This window comes from Elephas maximus, chromosome 5, assembly GCF_024166365.1.
Source record: "Elephas maximus indicus isolate mEleMax1 chromosome 5, mEleMax1 primary haplotype, whole genome shotgun sequence".
Taxonomy (NCBI): domain Eukaryota; kingdom Metazoa; phylum Chordata; class Mammalia; order Proboscidea; family Elephantidae; genus Elephas; species Elephas maximus.
Window position 1 is genome coordinate 146401288 of NC_064823.1, and position 21232 is coordinate 146422519.

The window sequence follows — 21232 nt, forward strand, 5'->3', positions numbered from 1 at the left end:
TAGGCAAAGTAGCTGAGCCTACCCATGTGAGTTTACCTTGGGGACCAGCTGATCCCTCTGATTCCTCCAACCCTTAGGAGCCACAGGGAAGCCAAACCACTGGTGCCCTGGGTCTTCTCAGCCCCTCAAGCTGGATGAGTAATATGTGCAGCAATTGCAGATGAAGAACTAGGCAGCAGAGCAGCTTCCTTATGGTTTGTGGAACTACCAGCTGGAGCTGAGACCACTATGCCTCCCAGGACTATGGAACTGCTACCCTTTAATGTATGCAAACAGCTGGACATCAGCTCTGAATAGCAGATGGTGGAAACCAATCACACTCCCCAAGAATCCAGAGAGGAAGAATAAACAGGACATGGAGCATGAAATAGACCAACAAAATAGTCCAGTTGGAAGAACAAAACATATTGAGTACACTTGAGGAAATTGACATCTAGCACAAATAAGTGATTTTAGAAGTGGGTTCCCTGTATAAAATTCGTCTTCATGGAAATTACTACGTGTAAAGAGAATGTGCAGAAAAATGGAAACACTGTGCTGTGTTGTAGGACTTATAGGTGACTTTTTTTTTCTTTAATCAAATTTTCATTTAAATAAATGTGATGAAGAAATTGCTTTCTAAAAGAGAAAACTGATGCATAAAAATTGAATGACTGAGCTATATAAAGTACTAGATTCATACGGTAGTGGAACCAAGGGAAAGCACATTAATAGAGGGCCTAGGGGCATGGGTTCTAGTCCTGTCTTTGCTCTTCACTATGTGAAGTTAAGTGAGTCATTTTTCTCATCTCTGAAGAAAGCGGGACTTTTCCCAGGAAAATTTCTCAGATTCTTTGGTTTAAAAATTACCATTATTTCAAAGAAATTGTTTGTCAAAAAGCACTGAGACATGATTATAAAGACTGAAGTTATTATAGTTTCACATTCAGCCCTCCACTTCCCTTCTGAGGCTCAAAAAGTCCTAGGGGTTTGAATGTCACCTAGCAACTGGGGACGTGGCCTCTGGTCTTCAGTCTCTCCTGGTTGTAGTTGAGATGCTCAGTGTCCATGCTTTTCTGGGTGGTAGGTCAATTCTCTCAGTACTTACCTGAGGTTTCCAAGCCATGGCATCCTGAGTCCAGCCTCTATAACCTTCCATACTAGAGACCCACCTGACCACCACGAGGGATCTTTATGGGAGTGGGGCACAGGCCCCTACCATGTTGAGAAATATGCCATCTCTCCAAACCCCCAGTCTTTGTGGAATCCAGTGCTCTTTCTCTGAGTTTGGATAACTTCCTACTGTCTACCTTAGAGCTCCTTCTGTTCCCCTTTGATGGTTAACATTGTGTGCCAACTTTGCTGGGCCATGATTCTCAGTGTTTTGGCAGTTGTATAATGCTGTGATCACTTCCCTGTTGAAATTCAATGTGTGATGTAATCTGCTGAGTGTTACTGGTAGGGGCGGGGCCTGTGGTGGCTCATTGCCCCTTAGCATTCACCTGTCCACGCTCTGCCACCTACTTCCTTTCTGCTCGCCTTGTCAAGATTTTTGGCTTGCTCTGGATTCAGCAGCTGCCTCTTGTCTGACCTCCCATTCTTGGAACTTCTGCTAGCAGTTTACCTGTCAGTCTTGGGACTCGTCGATCTTCACAGCCTTCAAGCAAGAGTTCTGCTCCCTGACCTGCCGTTCTTGGGTTTTCCTACCCATGGACTTGGGACGTTCCAACCTCTACAATCGTGTAAGCTGTTTCCTTGATATAAATCTCTCTATATATATATATTTATACTTTTTACTGGTTTTGCTGCTCTAGAGATCTCAGCCTAAGACTTCTTCCCCCCCCCATTCAAAAATTGGATCTCCATTTGTTAATAAAACAGAGTCTCATGAATTCTCCCTTGGATCTTTAGAATATAGAGCAGTAGTGGGGGGTGGGAAAAGTTGACCTGAGAAAAGTATTCTCAGCTTTTCATAGTCAGTTACAGCCAGAAGAGCAAGGTACAAATAAGCCATGCAAATAGTGAATCCTGAAATATTTTATGAAATTCTATACAATATCCACAATCCACAGTCCACTGCCATCGAATCAATTCTGATTCATAATATAAAAATATATATATAAAATACCATAAGTTTTAAAAGGGCACAAAGAAGGTACTTATAAGTATAAGCACCTAGGTTCCTTTAGAAGCCTTTAAGATTGAGTTTGGTTCTATTCAGTCATTCTGATAATCCTGATAACTCATCTACAAATATTTGTTGACCCTTGTCTACATGTAGGAGTTCCTCAGTGGTACAAAGAGTTAAAATGCTGGGCTGCTAACCCAAAGACTGGAGGATTGAGTCCACCCAGGGACACCTAGGAAAAAAGGCCTAGCAATCAACTTCCAGAAAATCAGCCATTGAAAATCTCATGGAGCACACTTCGACTCTGACATGTATGAGTTCACCATGAGCTAGAATTGACTCAACAGCAACTAGGTTTGGGTCTACATGTATGAGGCACTTCCATAAATCGCGGTCTTTGCTGTAAAGAAATTTACAGCCTATTTATATGAAAAAGAGTTCACGTATCAGAGTAAAATAAGAAAACTTGGTGTTTAGTATGTGCCGTGTGAGTGGTACTAACAATTAGTAGTTGATGGTTCTACTGATATGTTTACAGGGTCCAGAAGAGCATATGAGAGAAGAGCAGAGGCTGGTGTGGACACTGACATTTACTAATAATGTCACCTTGGGCAGATTGCTCTCTGTGCCTTAGTGTCTTCATCTATAAAATGAGGCTAATAATAAATAAGTGAATGATAATCTATCTCATATGTAGACAAGACTCAGTCTACTGCACAGATAGGATATAAGGGTTGAGAGGATCCATTTAAGCAATAAAAATAACATGGCTCCTGGCAGAGTCAGCAGTCATTATATGTTACCTATTACTATTATTACTATTATTAAGGAGCCATGGTAGTGCAGTGGTTAAGTAGTTGGCTGCTAACCAAAAGGTCGGCAGTTCAAATACACCAGCAACTCCATGGGAGAAGGATGTGGCAGTCTGCTTCCATAAAGAATACAGTCTTGGAAACCAGATGGGGTGGTTCCACTCTGTCATATATTGTCACAATGAGTTGGAATCTACCTGACAGCAAAAGACTTTTTTTGGATATTATTACTATTCCAAAACCAACCAAACCCAGTGCCATCGAGTCGATTCCGACTCATAGCAACCTTGTAGGGCAGAGTAGAACTGCCCCATAGAGTTTCCAAGGAGCGCCTGGCAGATTCAAACTGCCGACCCTTTGGTTAGCAGCTGTAGCACTTAACCACTACACCACCAGGGCTTCCATTACTATTAGGAACCATCAAAAGAAGATAGAATACACAGAGTCACTGAACCAAAAAGAAATGATTGACTTTCAGCCATTTCAGGAGGTAGTACATGGTCAAGAACTGATGGTACTGAAGGGACAGGTTCAAGCTGCACTGAAGGCATTGGCGAAAACCAAGGCTCTAGGAATTGATAGAACACCAATTGAGATGTTTCAACAAACAGATGCAGAGCTGGAAGTGCTCACTTGTCTATGCCAAGTAATTTGAAAGATAGCTTCTTTGCCAGCTGATTGGAAGAGATCCATATTTGTACTCATTCCAAAGAAAGGTAATCCAACAGAATGTGGAAATTACTGAACAATATTATTAATATCACAAACAAGTAAAATTTTGCTGAATATCATTCAAAAACAGTTGCAGCAGTACATCAACAGGGAACTGCCAGAAATTCAAGCTGGATTAAGAAGAGGAGGTGGAACTAGGGATATCACTGCTGACGTCAGATGGATCCTGGCTGAAAGCAGAGAATACCAGGAAGATGTTTACCTGTGTTTTATTGACTGTGCAAAGGCATTCAACTATGTGGGTCATAACAAATTATGGATAACATCGAGAAGAATGGGAATTCCAGAACACATTTTTGTGCTCATGACGAACCTGTACATAGATCAAGAGGCAGTTGTTTGGACAGAACAAGGGGATACTGGTTTAAAGTCAGGAAAGGTGTGTGTCAGGGTTGTATCCTTTCGCCATACCTATTCAATATGTATGCTGAGCAAATGATCTGAGAAGTTGGACTATATGAAGAATAATGGGGCATCAGAATTGGAGGAAAACTCATTAACAACCTGCAAAATTCAGATGACACAACTTTGCTTGCTGAAAGTGAAGAGGACTTGAAGCACTTACTGATAAAGATCAAAGATCACAGCCTTCGGTATGGCTTACTCATCAACAGAAAGAAAACAAAAATTCTCACAACTGGGCCAATAAGCAACATCGTGAAAAATGGAGAAAAGATTGCAGTTGCCAAGGATTTCATCTTGCTTGAATCCACAATCAAAGCCCATGGATGCAGTAGTCAAGAAATCAAATGATGCATTGCATTGGGCAAATTTGCTGCAAAAGACCTCTTTAAAGTAGTAAAAAGCAAAAATGTGACTTTAAGAACTAAGGTGCACCTGACCCACGCCATCGTGTTTTTAATCGCTTCATATGCCTATGAAAGCTGGACGACAAATAAGGAAGATGGAAGAAGAGTTGATGCCTTTGAATTGTGGCATTGGCAAAGAATATCGAATATACCATGGACCGCCAGAAGAACGAACAAATCTGTCTTGGAGGAAGTACAGCCAGAATGCTCATTAGAAGCAAGAATGACAAGACTTTATCTCACATAATTTGGACATGTTATGAGAAGGGATCAGTCCCTAGAGAAGGACATCAGGCCTGGTAACATAGAGGGTCAGCAAAAAAGAGGAAGACCCTCAACGAGACGGATTGACACAATGGCTGCAACAATGGGCTCAAGCATAACAAAGATTGTGAGTATGGTGCAGGACTGGGCAGTGTTTCGTTCTGTTGCACCTAAGATCACTATGAGTCAACAGCACCTAACAATAACATTATTATAATTATTACTTTTATTAATATTGCCACAGGAACTTAGACATGAGAAGATCACTAAGCTGGAGAGACCCAGGAAAGTTCGTGAATAAGATAAAAGGTTGAGCTGGACCTTACCAAAGCTGATCTATCTTAGATAGATATTTTTACCCCAAATAAACACCTGACTACAATTTCAGTTTCAGCTCCCATATGTAAAGAGCTTAGAAGTCATTGGTTCTATCTTTACAACAAGAAAAGGCTGAACAATTTGAAAACTAACTTTGACGCATCGAAGAGCTGAGATTGCGGGACAAACCACCACTCTAAAATCAGGAGAGACAAGCAAATTCGAAGACAGGGCTGAGAACTGCTTCCTTGCAGTAGAAATCAGTGGAGATGCAAGATGGTAGGAATACTGGAAACGGAAATTTTGAGGAATTGCTGCAGAGTGACTACAAACTAGCATGAGATTGAAAAATGACTGCACACCCCCACATTTTTATGAGTTTTACCTTTAGAAACCCTCACCAGGCTCTTACAGTGACAAGCCAAGAAAGATTCCCCTTGTAACTCTGGCAGGGTCTGGGGAACAATAAACTTTGTGAAATACACCCAGAGAATTCTCCATAGCAAAGGCTTACTCTCCAAAGAAACATCTTCGCCAGACTTTATCCCAGCAGGGGAAAGACATTCCTCCCACTCTGTTCCCTTCTAGCCTTTCTGTCTCTTTCTAAAGTGTATTGGGTACAGCGGAGGGAGGAGAGGAAGTGTGGAGAGAAAGCTACACCACTGGAAAAGCACTTGTGAAGCTTACACTCAGAGATACAGGCCTGCTAAAAGACTAAGGTTTAATAAGATTATAGAACGCTTCTCTCCCCCACTCATGGCCACCACAACAACACAGCTTTATACAATAACATTGGCTTATAGCTTAAACAGCTGGAAAACGAGGGCTGTCATTGAGGAGGAGTAGTTAGGAAAGCCCAAAATCAAGAGTAGAGAAGAAAACAAGGAAATTAGAGGAGTTGAAACCTCTAATACCTATAGCTACAGCAAATATTAAACACAGCCAAACTCCTAGCCCAATTAGCATAAATCCTCACACCAAAGAACTATTTATAAACACATATAGGAGGGTCTAGAAGCAATAACATCCCCATAGCCACAAGTATATTTAGCATCCAGATCTTGGTTTCAAATACCATTCGCCAAAAAAAAAGAAACCAGGGCTAATTCTACTCTGATTTTACTCTAGATTGGGGTAGGAAATATACAAGATAAGTCTGGAGCATCTTATAGCGACAAAAAGTAAGGAAGTTCCCCCCCAAAAAAGATACGGTATGTCAAAGAGACACAACAGCCTACTGAAAGAGGTTCCAATGGCCACAGCTGAAATAATTTGAGCAATAAAATAAAGTAGTATTGGATTATAGCCAAAACTATAAAACTTGTATGCATGAGTCCATACTGACATTAAATGTGGGATAAAAGACAAATCTTCCATGTAGAAGAATTCCAATGAAGTATTTAGGAATTCTGCCCTCAAGGAGGTAGAGCACAACTTTCCATTCAGTAAGTGTGGATGGCACATAGCAACTTCCTTTCAAAGAATACAGTATAGAAAGTGGGTAGGAGTGGGAAACAACTTTATAGTGGAGAAACCTGACAAACACTACCTCAGCCAGGTGACCGAGGTTACCACCAACACTGATGCTTCACGTAGATAGGATATACCCTTTGATAGTATGTACCCTTGATATGCTATGTGAAGAAAATGGCCTTTTATCACTGAGGTCTCCTCCCAAAATACATAATCCCAGTTTAATCATAAGAAAAACATCAGACAAATCCGGCTGAGGGACGTTCTACAAAATGCCTGACCGGTACTCCTCAAGACTGTCAAAGAAAGTCAGAAATCATCACAGTCAAAAGGAGCCTAAGGAGACATGACTACTAAATGTAATGTGGTACCCTGGATGGGCTCCTGCAACAGAAAAAGGACATCAGGTAAAAACTAAGGAAATCTGAATAAAGCACAGACTTTAGTAAACAATAATGTATCAATAGTAGTTCGTTAATTAACAAGTGTGCCCTACTAATGTAAGATAGTAATGGTAAGGCAAGCCCGCTATGGGGTATCCAGGAACTCTGCGCTCCCTTTGCAATTTTTACACAAAGCTAAACTGCTCTAAAATAAAAAGTTTATTTTAAAAAAGCACCTGACTACAGTAAGAGCATGAAATTTATTTTTTTAAAAAACTGTATACTATCCAATCACTCTAAAAAAAGTAGGAATAAGGAATGTTGGGTTGTAAAAGGCTTGAAGAAGTCTCTGGGTGGTGACAATGGGTAACACTCTTAGCTGCTAACCAAAAGGTTGGAGATTTGAGCCCAGAGGTGCTTTGGAAGAAAAGCCTGGCGATGTACTTTCAAAAAAGAAAAAAATCAGCCATTGAAAACCCTATGGAACACAGTTCTGCTCTGACACAGATGGGGTTGCCATGAGCCAGAGCTGAGTTGACAGCAACTGGTGTGGTTTTTTGTTCGTTTGCTTGCTTGCTTTCTGGTTTTTAAGGCTTGAAATAAGATAAGAAAACACCCTGGATTAAAATTGTACTGAATTCTGTTTGGAATCTCTCTGCTGATTCCCCCTGATTGGCTTGTTCACTCACTTTTGATGCTTCTTATGTTCCCTAGAACTGGAAATAACACCGATTTGTTTGTTCCAGTGGTTTCTGGCTTTTTTCTTGTTTTCTTCTGTTTGTTTTGTTGCTTTGTGTACAGAAAGTTACAGTAATCAAACTCTTCACTTCATGGAGTATTGAGATCACTTGTCCTTGAATCAATCATCTATTATTTTTCATTATGAAGTATTTCTGTTTAAACACAAACCCCACTTCCTCCTTCCACTCCACATAAGCAAACATCCTAACAGGTTTTACAAGAATCTGACAAGCACTCACCATCCCTCACCCCTACGTGTAGCCAGTGGTAATATAGCCAGTGCCTTCTTTCTGAACAGTAAAACCCTTATCTGAGATTAAAGTCACTTAAATAGGAGCTTTGGGGTTACCAGTGGTATCCAAAGGTTTGAAAGCTGGGGGTTTAATGGGACATTATTAAACCATTTAATCTCCCCTGCAGAGACATTTCATGCTGGCCCTTCAGGGGACCTGCCCTGCAGGAGGTTCAGGAGTCAGCCTGAGGCCAGGTTGGTGACAGTTTCAAGAAGTTCATCCTGCTCTAATTTCAATTGAGCAGCAAGGACACTCCCAAAAGGAAATTCAAATTTGAAAATCTCAAGGAAAAACACACACTGCCTTTCATTTTGCCACCACCGAGGATGTTAAACCCAGATGACCACAGTGAGGGCCAGGGAAAGACAAATGGCAAAAATAAGCACGGCTCTTCTAAGTCACCAGATCATTCCAAGTGACAAATCGGCATATTTTATTTCTAAGGAATTCACTGTCGCCTCTAGAGGGAATAAAAGCCAGCTCTTGGAACCTATTCCATCAAGGGAAGAGCAAGACCTAAGGAAAAGGATTATTTTGCAGAAATTCAGTTACATGAGATGACTTCAGGTTTGAATCAAGTATTGGGAGGTTTGTTCTGGCACCTTTTGCTGTGATCGAGCCCCTGGAAAACCTATGTATTGACATGCATCTCTGGCACCCCAAGTACAGCTGCCAACCTTTGTTCTTCTATACCCTGTGTGAGGCAGCAGACAAGAGCAGAGCTTTAGAGAAAGTTAATTTCCGCCCCCCCCCCCCCAAAAAAACCAAACCGGTTGCCATCTAGTGGATTCTGATCCATGGCGAACCCATGTGTTACTGAGTAGAACTGCTCAATAGGGTTTTCTTGGCTATAATTTTTACAGAAGTATATCATCAGGCCTTTCTTCCACGGCCCCGCTGGGTGGGTTAGAACAGCCAACCTTTAGGTTAGCAGCCAATCACAAATCACTTGTGCTACCCCAGGACCTTGAGGGAAGATACTTGGGTTCAAATCCCAACTCAGTCCAACGAACCCCTTTTGTGACCTTGGAGAAAGAAATAACCCTTTCTGGGTATCAGTTTCAGCTTGGTAAGATTAAGGAAAAAAAAAAAATACTAATGGCACATTCAGCAATTAAACTCTAAAGCAGATCACAGGGCAAAAATCATGGAGATTAAAAAGAATCTTTAAGAAGGCTGCTAGTGTGTAGTCAATGTGATTACTGTATTTCATTAAGTCCAAAGGAGCCAGCTTTTCCTCTAGTGTTGGAAAGGGTTGCTGCTTCTTCACTCGAGAGCCAGATGAAGTAGCTGGCTTGTATTTGGGGCTATATTGAATGCAAAATATGTAGCCTTAAACATTAAAATTGCACTCAGCAGAACTGATGTTCACAATATGAGAAGCATTTGAAACAGAGGACATGTAAGGGGATAATGGCTTCATGTGCCCATGTCAGGCCACTCCAAGCCCAACATTAATTAATTAATTAATGGAAAGGTAACCAGAAATGATTGTATTATTTAAATGCTTCCTGTGCAATTCTTCCCTTTCCCACTTACTACTTCCCCTTTTCCTCCTTCTCTCCACCTTCTGCCTCTTCTCCCTCTTCCTCTCCTCCCACACAAGTTTCAATGCACCCAAATTAAATGTACGTACAATTACACAGTGCAACCCCACTGTACCTAACTGGCAATGTGGTATCGAATGTGATAATAAGTGTAAAGCATGTAGCCTAGTGCCTTGCGCTTCACAGGTGTTCAGTAATTGGCAGCTGGTGTTTAAGACCAAGGCTTGGCTCTGTCAGCCCCTTATACACTCATCTCCACACCTTCTCACCAACTGCAGCTGAATGCAATTCCAAGACCTGGCTTTATCTTACCATGGCTTCTTCACAGAACTGCATTATTCCAAAAACCTTCACTTCTACTCTGCCAAAAGGCTGGTAATACACACAAACTCACATCAGAATTTTTGGAGTTTAGGAAAACGTATGTACTGCTGTTGTTGTTGGTTGCCGTTGAGTTGATTCCAACTCACAGTGAGCCCGTGGTAAGCCCATGTATACAGAGTAGAACTGCTCCATAGGGCTTTCAAGGCCGTGACCTCTCAGAAGCAGATCACCAAGCCCATCTTCTAAGGTTCTTTGAGTGAGTTTGAACCTCCAGTCTTTCAGTTAGTATTCCAGTGCTTAACCATTTGCGCCATCCAGGAATATGTACTAGAGTTTCACAATAAGGAAAAACCAAGAATGGAAAGGAAGAATGCATGGTATTAGTCAGTATGAAGCAAAAGAGAATGATGGAATTTGAAATTATATGTCCCAGAAATACGCTTTCCACAGTTTTACCTCCAGTAAAATAGATTGAAGTCGTCAAGGGTTTCATTTTACCTGGATCCACAACCAACACCCATGGAAGCAGCAGTCAAGAAATCAAAAAACGCGTTGCATTGGGCAAATCTGCCGCACAAGACCTCTTTAAAAGTATTGAAAAACAAAGATGTCACCTTAAGACTAAGGTGGGCCTGACACTAGCCATGGTGTTTTCAATCGCCTCATATGTGTAAGAAAGCTGGAAAATGAACAGGGGAGATGGAAGAAAAATTGACACCTTTGAATTGTGATGTTGGCAAAGAATGTTGAATATTCCAGGGACTGCCAAAAGAACGAACAAAAATGTCTTGGAAGAAGTACAACCAGAATGTTCCTTAGAAGCAAGTATGGCGAGACTGTATCTCTCACACTTTGGACGTGTTATCAGGAGGAATCAGTCTCTGGAGAAGGACATGTTGCTCGGTAAAGTACAGGGTCATCAAAAAAGAGGAAGGCCTTCAATGAGACGGATTGACACAGTGGCTGCAACAATGGACTTAAGCATAGCATCAATTGTGAGGACGGCGCAGGATTGGGCAGTGTTTCATTCTGTTGGAAATAGGGTCGCTATGAGTCAGAACTGACTCGACGGCACCTCAGCTTCTTCAAATGTAAAACTTGGACTTCTCATCAATTTATGCTTTATTCAGCATCCTAGAGAGGGGAAAACTAACCAATTATTTGTATCAGCCAGGGTCTAGACAAGAAAACAAACAACACCTTAGATATTTCAACAGGAAAATTTAATATTGTGAATTGTTTAAACTGCTTGATGGGCTGAAAAACAAAACGGAAGCACTGAGTTAGAACACTGTAGAGAAGCGGGTAAAGGAAGAGATTTAGGTGGTCAGAACCTAGCAGCTCAAACGAGAAGCCCTACCAAGCTGAGATAAGACCTCTAAGAAGATGCTGCTTCCAAGTGCTGGTGTCTCAGGAGTTTAGAGGAGGGACCCAGGGAAGCTGAACTTCAGCCTCTTTGAGAGGCATGATGTAGTTGGTTTCTTGGGTTGCTGAAAGAAGCCATAGGCTAGAGCCAAAGTGCTCTTTGGTGGCAATGTTAATGAAAAGAACACACAAAACAGGAAGAGTATGTCACTTTTCCCTCTTCCATCTTTCCAGTCCACTATAGTGCCTCCAGTGGTGGAAACTTACAGGGATGCAGCTGACAAAGGAGAACTGTAACTGCAGAGTCACGGCACAACAGAACATGGTAAGTGAGTTTGGAGCTAGGAGACAATAGCTTAATGACCAGCACTCTGTTCCTACTAAAACCACACAGTATAGCTCACACTGGACCAGCATTGACTCTTTAGTCTTGTATTCCAAAGAAAGAAGTTAAACTCTAAAAAAAAAAGAAAAGAAAAATGGAGCTCAGATGTTCTTGGTTATTTCCTGGAAAATTTATGGGTTGAATTGTGTTCCCTCCCCCAAAACACCTATTGGAATCCTAAATCCTATTTATACCTTGTTCAAACAGAACAAAGGGATATTGTTGTTTTTGCTGTTAGGTGCCATCCAGTCAGTTCCGACTCATAGCAACCCTACGTACGACAGAACAAAACACTGCTCTGTCCTACACCATCCTTACAATCATTGTTATGCTTGAGCCCATTGTTGCAGCCACTGTGTCAATCTCACTGAGGGTCTTCCTCTTTTTCATTCACCCTCTACCAAGCATGATGTCCTTCTCCAAGGACTGATCCTTTCTGATAACAGGTCCAAAGTATGTAAGACTTAGTGTTGCCCTCCTTGTTTCTTAAGAGCATCCTGGTTGTACTTCTTCCAGGATAGATTTGTTCATTCTTTTGGCAGTCCATGAAATACTCAATATTCTCTGTCAACACAACAATTCCAGGCTTCATTTCTTCTTAGGTCTTCCTTATTCATTGTCCAGCTTTCACATGCATATGAGATTGAAAACACCATAGTTTGAGTCAGGCGCATCTTCATCTTCAAGGTGACATCTTTGCTTTTCAACACTTTAAAGAGGTCTTTTGCAGCAGATTTGCCCAATGTAATGCGTCCTTAGATTTCTTGACTGCAGCTTCTGTGGGTATTGATTGTGAACCCAAGTAAAATGAAATCCTTGACAACTTCTTTTCTCTGTTTATCTTGATGTTGCTTATTGGTCCAGTTGTGAGGATTTTTGTTTTCTTTATGTGGAGGTGTAATCCACACTGAAGGCTGTGGTCTTTGATCTTCATCAGTAAGTGCTTCAAGCCCTCTTCACTTTCAGCAAGCAAGGTTGTGTCATCTGTATAATGCAGATTGTTAATGAGTCTTCCTCCAATTCTGATGCCGCATTCTTCTTCGTAGAGTCCAGCTCCTCGGATTATTTGCTGAGCATACAGATTGAATAGGTATGGTGAGTAAATACAACCCTGACACACACCTTTCCTGACTTTAAACCATGCAGTATCCCCTTGTTCTGTTCAAACAACTGCCTCTGATCCATATACAGGTTCCTCATAGGCACAATTAAGTGTTCTGGAATTCTCATTCTTCACAATGTTATCCATAATTTATTATGATCCATACAGATGAACGCCTTTGCATAGTCAATAAAACACAGGTAAACATCTTCCTGGTATTCTCTGCTTTCAGCCAGGATCCATCTGACATCAGTATTGATATCGATATTAATATGATATTAATGGTATTATTCAATAATTTCCACATCAGATTGTATCACCTTTCTTGCGAATAGTCATAAATAAGGATCTTTTCCAGTCAGTTGGCCAGGTAGCTGTCTTCGAATTTCTTCGCATAGACAAGTGAGCATTTCCAACACTGCATCCATTTGTCGAAATATCTCAGTTGGTATGCCGTCAATTCCTGGAGCCTAGTTTTTCACCAACGCCTTCAGTGCAGCTTGGACCTCTTCCTTCAGTACCATTGGTTCCTAATCGTATGCTTCCTCCTGAAATGGTGAGTGGCAACAAATTGTTTTTGGTATAGTGACCCTGTGTATTCCTTCCATCTTCTTTTGATGCTTCCTGAGTTGTTTAATAGCTTTCCCTTGGAATCCTTCAATATTACAACTCAAGGATTGAATTTTTTCTTCAGTTCTTTCAGCTTGAGAAACCCCGAGATTGTTCTTCTCTTTTGGTTTTCTATCTCCAGGTCTTTGCAGATGTCATTATAATACTTTCCTTTGTCTTCTCAAGCCACCCTTTGAAATCTTCTATTCAGCTCTTTTACTTCATCATTTCTTCCTTTTGCTTTAGCTCCTCAAAGCTTGAGAGCAAGTTTCAGAGTCTCTTCTGACATCCATTTTGGTCTTTTCTTTCTTTCCTGTCTTTTCAGTGACCTATTGCTTTCTTCATGTATGATGTCGTTATGTCATTCCACAAGCCTTGTGGTCTTCTGTCATTAGTGTTCAATGCATCAAATCTATTCCTGAAATGGTGTCTAAATTAAGACGGGATTATACTCAAAGCCATGCTTTGTCTCTCACTGACTTGTTCTAATTTTCTTCAGTTTCTACTCAAACTTGCATATGAGCAATTGATGGTCTGTTCCACAGTCGACCCCTGTCCTTGTTCTAACTGATGAGATTGAGCTTTTCCATTGTCTCTTTCCACAGATGTAGTCGATTTGATTCCTGTGTATTACATCTGGCAAGGTTCACATGTATAGTCACCGTTTATGTTGCTCAAAAAATGTATTTGCAATGAAGAAGTTGTTGGTCTTATAAAATTCTATCATGCAATCCCTGGTACCATTTCTAACACCAAGGCCATGTTTTCCAACTGCTGAGCCTTCTTCTTTGTTTCCAACTTTTGTATTCCAAATCACCAGTAATTATCAATGTATCCTGATTTCATGTTCAATCAATTTCAGACTGCAGAAGTTGGTAAAAATCTTCAATTTCTTCATATTTGGTCTTAATGTTTGGTGTGTAAGTTTTAATAATAGTCATATTAACTGGTATTACTTGTAGACATATGGATATTATCCTACTGACAGTGTTGTACTTCAGGATAGATCTTGGAATGTTCTTCTTGACGATGAATGCAATGCCATTCCTTTTCAACTTGCCATTCCTGACATAGTAGACCATCTGACTATCCAATTTAAAATGACCAATACCATTCCATTTCAACTCACTAATGCCTAGGATATCCATATTTAGGCATTCTATTTCATTTTTGACAATTTCCAATTTTCCTAGATTCATGAAATGTACTTCATACATTTCATGTTCCACTTATTAATGGATGTTTGCTGCTGTTTTTTCTCATTTTGAATTGTGGCTACATGGTTTAAAATCAGAAAAGATGTGCATCAGGATTGTATCCTTTCACCATACTTATTCAATCTATATGCTGAGCAAATAATCTGTATGTAGACAAACATACCAATGACCAGGAAGATGGCGCAGAACCAGGCAACGTTTTGCTCTGTTATCCATAAGGTCACCATGAATCTAAGCTGACGCTAGGGCAACTAACAACAACATGAAGCCATAAAAGATAGAATTTTTTTTGTTTTCAAATTTGATCTAAATGGAGTCTGTCATGCAGCATTTTTCATTCTACAACTTGCTTTTTTTATTATTACACAGCTTTGTGTTTTTGAGAAATATCCGTGAAGAAATATGTAGTCTCATTCGTTTTAACCACTATGAAGTGTTCCTAGTAAACATACACCACAATTTATTTAACTATTACCTTTTTGATGCTCACTCAGGTTATTTCCGGTATTTCCCTGTCATAGACAATACTGCTATGAATGTTCCTGTGTGTGTCTCCTGCTGCACAATGAGCAAAGATTCTCATAAATATACCTGGAAGTGGAATGAACGCACTGTGGTGTAGGCTTGTACTGGCATTGTTGATGTCCACCAAAATGTTTTCAGTTTTTTTGTGGCCTACACCACTTTAGGTGTTATAAGTGAAAGTTAACATCCAGCACCTGAAGATCTTCTTTGCCTGCAGGCAGAAAGCCTGAGGTATCAAACATACACTCCCCTACCCCCTCTGCCCTTGACTGATGTCCATGTGGTAAGCGGTGGAGAAGCAGGAAAGTCCAGTTTCCCCTGCCCTCGGTCAGGACACTCACAAGGTGTAACCTACACTCCAGGGCTCCCCTGTGGGATCAGGATAAAGCAGCCTCTGCAAGACTTTGCTGTGATTTCACCATTCTTTGGCCTCCTCCATTTCCCTGGCCTGCTCCGCAGCTCCCTCAGTGGTCTCCCCTGAGAACACTTCCTTAATAAACCACTTAGACACAAATCCTCAACTCAGAATTGGCTTCTGGGAAATCTAACTAAATACATGGGACCATTTCAAATGAACCAGATATGTCACATTGCTCCCCAAATTGATTGAACTACTAGATACTCCCACCAGCAGTAGTATGGGAGTTTCTAAGTTTTCACATCTTCCCCATGCCTGATCTAAACTTTAGAATTAACTGACTTAAAATTTGTTTTTTCAACCTGATAAGTGTTAAAAGGTATCTCATTACCATTTTATTTTGTATTTTCCAGATTGCTAGTGAGGTTGACCTTCAGTGTGTTGGCCATTCATATTTTCTCTTCTGTGGATTGCCTATTTATTTCCTTTATCCATTCCATTATCCTATTAAGGTGTTTGTCTTTTTCATATTGATATGTAGAAGTTATTTATAAATCTGAATACAAAAGCCTTATAACTAATATGGGTTGTAAATAATGTAACTTAGTCTGTGATTTGTCTATACTATCTTATAATGAACAATGTTCATTTTAATATACTCAAATTTATTCATCTTTTCCTTTATAGTTTGTGTTTTTTGTTACTCTTTTATCGTATCTTTTCCTAACCCAAGGTCATAAAGATTTTCTCATATATTTTCATCTAAACATTTAAACATTTTGCTTGTCACGTTTTTTGCCTATATTTTGTGTTCAGTGTGTGGTAGGGTTTTAATTTTAATTATTTTTTCCAAATATTATTTTGCTTGATAAATTTTGCCACTAATTTTTAGTGCCACATGTGTCATATAGCTAGAAGGCCTGGTGGCAAAGTGATTAAGCTCTTGGCTGCTAACCTAAAGGCTGGCGATTCAAATCCACCAGCCACTCTATAGGAAAAAGATGTGGCGGTCTACTCCTTTAAGAATTACAGCCTTTTACTGATTAATTAGTAGATAAGAACTGCTTTAGGTGAAGGGAAGGACAGCACTCAATACATGGAAGGTCAACTCAATTGGACTGGACCAAAAGCAAAGAAGTTTCCGGGATAAAATGAATGCTTCAAAGGTCAGCGGAGCAAGGGCGGGGGCTTGGGGACCATGGTTTAAGGGAACTTCTAAGTCAATTGGCAAAATAATTCTATTATGAAAACATTCTGCATCTGGCGTCTGGGGTCTTAAATGTTAACAAGCGGCCATCTAAGATGCATCAATTGGTCTCAACCCACCTGGAGCAAAGGAGAATGAAGAACACCAAGGCCACACGACAACTAAGAGCCCAAGAGACAGAAAGGGCCACATGAACCAGAGACCTACATCATCCTGAGACCAGAAGAACTAGTTGGTGCCCGGCTACAATCGATGACTGCCCTGACAGGGAGCACAGAAGAGAACCCCTGAGGGAGCAGGAGATCAGTGGGATACAGACCCCAAATTCACATAAAAAGACCATACTTAATGGTCTGACTGAGACTAGAGGAATCCCGGAGGTCATGGTCCCCAAACCTTCTGTTGGCACAGGACAGGAACCATCCCCGAAGACATCTCATCAGACATGAAAGGGACTGGACAGTGGGTAGGTGAGAGATGCTGATGAAGAGTGAGCTAATTATATCAAGTGGTCACTTGAGACTGTGTTGGCATCTCCTGTCTGGAGGGGGGATGGGAGGATAGAGAGAGTTGGAAGCTGGCAAAATTGTCACGAAAGGAGAGACTGGAAGGGCTGACTCATTATAGGGGGAGAGCAAGTGGGAGTACGGAGTAAGGTGTATATAAACTTATATGTGACAGTCTGACTTGATTTGTAAACGTTCACTTGAAGCTCAATAAAAGTTAATAAAAAAAAAAAATAAGGGAAAAAACTAAAAAAAGAAAAGGCAGGAAGGGACAAGAACTGGTCAAATGGACACAGGGAACCCAGGGTAGAAAGAGGTATGTTCTGTCATATTCTGTCACAAAACATTTTGTGTATAAATTTTTGAATGAGAAATTAACTTGAGCTATAAACTTTCACCTAAAACACAATAAAAATAAATAAATAAAAATGCAATCAGTTAAGGAAAAAAAAAAAAGAATTACAGCCTTGGAGACTCTGTGGGGCACTTATACTTTGTCCTACAGAGTAGCTATGAGTAGGAATCGACTCGATGGCAACTGGTTTTTTTTTTTTTTTTTTTTATAGCAAGTGGATATAATAACATAATACATTATAAGGGTCTACGAGTTGGAATTGACTCGACAGCAGTGGATTTAAGGAGTAAATTTAACAAGATATTTCAGATTTTTAATATTTTAAAAATTACAATTTTTTTTTTTTTTTTTTTTTATAATTTCCAGTCATTAAAACCAGATTCAGAAGAGGACCTGCAATAAGGAATATCATTGCTGATGTCAGATGGATCTTGGAGAAAAGCAGAGAATACCAGGAGGATGTTTATCAGCAACCTATGTTTTATCAATTTCCTGAAGATGTTTTACTGTGCCAATCACATCAAATTATGGATAACATTGTGAATAATAAGAATTCCAGAACATTTAATTGTGCTCATGAAGAACCTATACCTGAATCAAGAGGAAGTTCTTGGACGAGAATAAGGGGATACTGCATGGTTTAAAATTGGAAAAGGTGTGAGGCGAGGTTGTATTCTTTCACCTTCTGATTCAGTCTTTATACTGAGCAAATAATCTGAGAAACTGAGTTATATGAAAAAGAATTCGGCATCAGGATTGGAGGAAGATTCATTAACAACCTTAGATATGTAGATGACACAACCTTGCTTGCTGAAAGTAAAGACTACTTGAGGTGCTTACTGATGCAAGTAAAAGACTACAGTCTTCATTATGGATTACATCTCAACATAAAGAAAACATAAATTCTCACATCTCGACCAATAAGCACCATCATGATAAACGGAGAAAAGGTTGAGGTTATCAAGGATTTCATTTTCCTTGAATCCACAATCAACACGTATGAAAGTAGCAGTCAAGAAGTCAAACAACATATTGCATTTCTCAAGCTGAAAGAACTGAAGAAAAATTCGAGGCTTGAAGTGCAATATTGAAGGATTCTATGGGTAAAATATTAAATCATGCAGGAAGCATCAAAAGAAGGTGGGAGGAGTACACAGAGTCACTACATCAAAAAGAATTGGTCAATGTTCAACCATTTGAGGATCTAACATATGATCAGGAACTAATGGTACTGAAGGAAGAAGTCCACTGAAGGCATTGACGGAAAACAAGGCTTCAGGAATTGATGGAATATCAATTGAGATGTTTCAACAAATGAGTATAGTGCTAGAAGTGCTCACTCTTCTATGCCTGGCCAACCAACTGGAAGACATCCATATTTATGCCTATTCCAAAGAAAGGTGATACAACTGAATGTGGAAATTTTCAAACAATATCACTAATATCACATGCAAGTAAAATTTTGATGAAAATCATCCAAAAGCAATTGTAGCAGTACATAGACATGGAACTGCCAGAAATTCAAGCTGGATTTAGAAGAGGATGTGGAACCAGGGATATCATTGATGTTGTCAGGTGGATCCTGGCTGAAAGCAGAGAATATCAGAAAGATGTTGACCAACAAGGGGATACTGTGTAGTTTCAAGTCAACAATGGTGTGTGTCAGGGTTGTATCCTTTCACCATACTTATTTGATCTGTATGCTGAGCAAATAATCTGGGTAGCTGGACTACATGAAGAAGAACATAGACTCAGTATTAAGAGAGGCTCATTAATAACCTGCATTACGCAGAGGACACAACTTTGCTTGCTGAAAGTGAAGAGGACTTGAAGCACTTACTGATGAAGGTCTAAAACTACAGCCTTTAGTATGGATTATACCTCAACATAAAGAAAACAAAAATCCTCACTACTGGACCAAAAGCAACAACCATGGTAAACGAGAAAAGATTGAAATTGTCAAGGATTTCATTTTACTTGGATCCACAATCAACACCCATGGAAACAGCAGTCAAGAAATCAAATGATGCATTGCATTGGGCAAATCTGCTGCAAAAGATCTCTTTAAAGTGTTAAAAAGCAAATATGTCACCTTGAAGACTAAGGTGCGCCTGACCCAAGCCATGGTGTTTTCAGTTGCCTCATATGCATGCAAAAGCTGGACAATGAATAAGGAAGACCAAAAAAGAATTGGCGTCTTTGAACTGTGGTATTGGTGAAGAATATTGAATATACCATGACCTGCCAAAAGTATGAACACACCTGTCTTGGAAGAAGTACAGCCAGAATGCTCCTTAGAAGCAAGGATGATGAGTATTAGTGTCACATACCTTGGACGTGTTATCAGGATCAGTCCCTTGGGGAGGACATTATGCTTGGTAAAGTAGAGGGTCAGAGAAAAAGGGGACCCTCAAAGACGTGGATTTACGCAGTGGCTGCAACAACGAGCTCAAGCATAACAGCGATTGTGAAGATGGCACAGGACCAAGCAGTATTTTGTTCTGTTGTACACCAGGTCGCTATGAATGGGACCAACTCCACAGCTCTTAACAACAACATGTGTGTATATATATATATATATATATACGTGTGTGTGTGTGTGTGTGTGTGTGTGTGTGTATAGGAGACCCTGGTTAAGCGCTACGGTTGCTAACAAAAAGATTGGCAGTTTGAATCCACCAGGTGCTCCTTGGAAACTCTATGGGGCAGTTCTACCCTGTCCTATAGGGTCACCATGAGTTGGAACCGACTCAAGGGCACTGGGGTTTTTTTTGGTTATATATATATATGTATACACACACACATAAATGTTTTGTTGTACTGTGCTAAATTGTGAAGATTGTGCAGGACTGGGCAGTGTTTCCTTCTGTTGTGCATAGGGTAGCTATGAGTCAGAACTGACTTGATGGCACATGACAGCAACAACAACTGTATATGAACACATATGAAATCATGGCTAAGTACTAAATTTTATCCAGTGTCATTTTCTCCATTTGTTGAGATGATACATGGCATTAATCTGTTAATATGACAAATTACCTGATTAGATTTTCTCATGTAGCTCTAGCCTCACATTGCTGAAATAAGCCCTACCTGACATTGATATGTGTGAATATGTATGTATATGTGGCCCACACATATGTTGATTTCAACTTCTCTGTATTTTATTTAGGGTTTCTGCAACTGTATTCCCAAACGAAATTGATATATAAATTTATTTTATTTTACTTTCATGGCCTAGTTTGAGTATCAAGATTATAATATTCTCACAAAACGAGCTGAGTGGCTTTCATTCTATTTTAATTCTTTGCAACTGTTTTTATTATATGGTGATCTTTTGTTCATCAAAGAACTGGTAAAACTTTCTTATTAAAAACCATCTTGTCCAGAAGACGGATGACTTTGACGCTTGTATGGCTAGGGTTAATAGGTGGGAAGACAGAGAATTTTAATTACCATCTCAGCTTCTTTGATGGTTACTGTTTTATTTGTCTACATCTTACTGGGAGTCACTGTGTGGTGCAATGGTTCAAGTCCCCCCAGAGGTGCCTTGGAAGAAATGTCTGGCAACTATTTCCAAAAAAATCAGCTATTGAAAACCCTGTGGAGCACAGTTCTATTCTGACACACATGGGGTAGCTATGAGCTAGATGGACTCAACAGTAACTGAAAAAATAAAATCTTCCTGACTCAAACTGGCATTTTAAAAATAATTTTCTAAAATGTATAACAAAATTCTAACTCACACACACACACACAAAAATACAGACTTACTGGTCTGAAAGAGACTGGAGAAACCA

At 40.0% G+C, this 21232-nt stretch overlaps 1 long non-coding RNA gene across 4 annotated transcripts in view; it reads left to right on the forward strand.

Annotated features, from left to right (window-relative positions):
* Positions 1–1524: 1524 nt before the first annotated feature.
* LOC126077475 (uncharacterized) overlaps positions 1525–21232 on the forward strand; it is a 51097-nt gene continuing 31389 nt past the window's right edge. For 2 of the 4 annotated variants that reach the window (XR_007517754.1, XR_007517755.1), the window contains exons 1-3: positions 1525–1721; positions 11403–11493; positions 17799–19991. This is a non-coding gene — a long non-coding RNA (uncharacterized LOC126077475). Of the gene's footprint in view, positions 1722–11402; positions 11494–12599; positions 13212–17798; positions 19992–21232 lie in introns of all 4 variants that reach the window. The other 2 variants (XR_007517757.1, XR_007517756.1) reach the window with 2 other exon arrangements.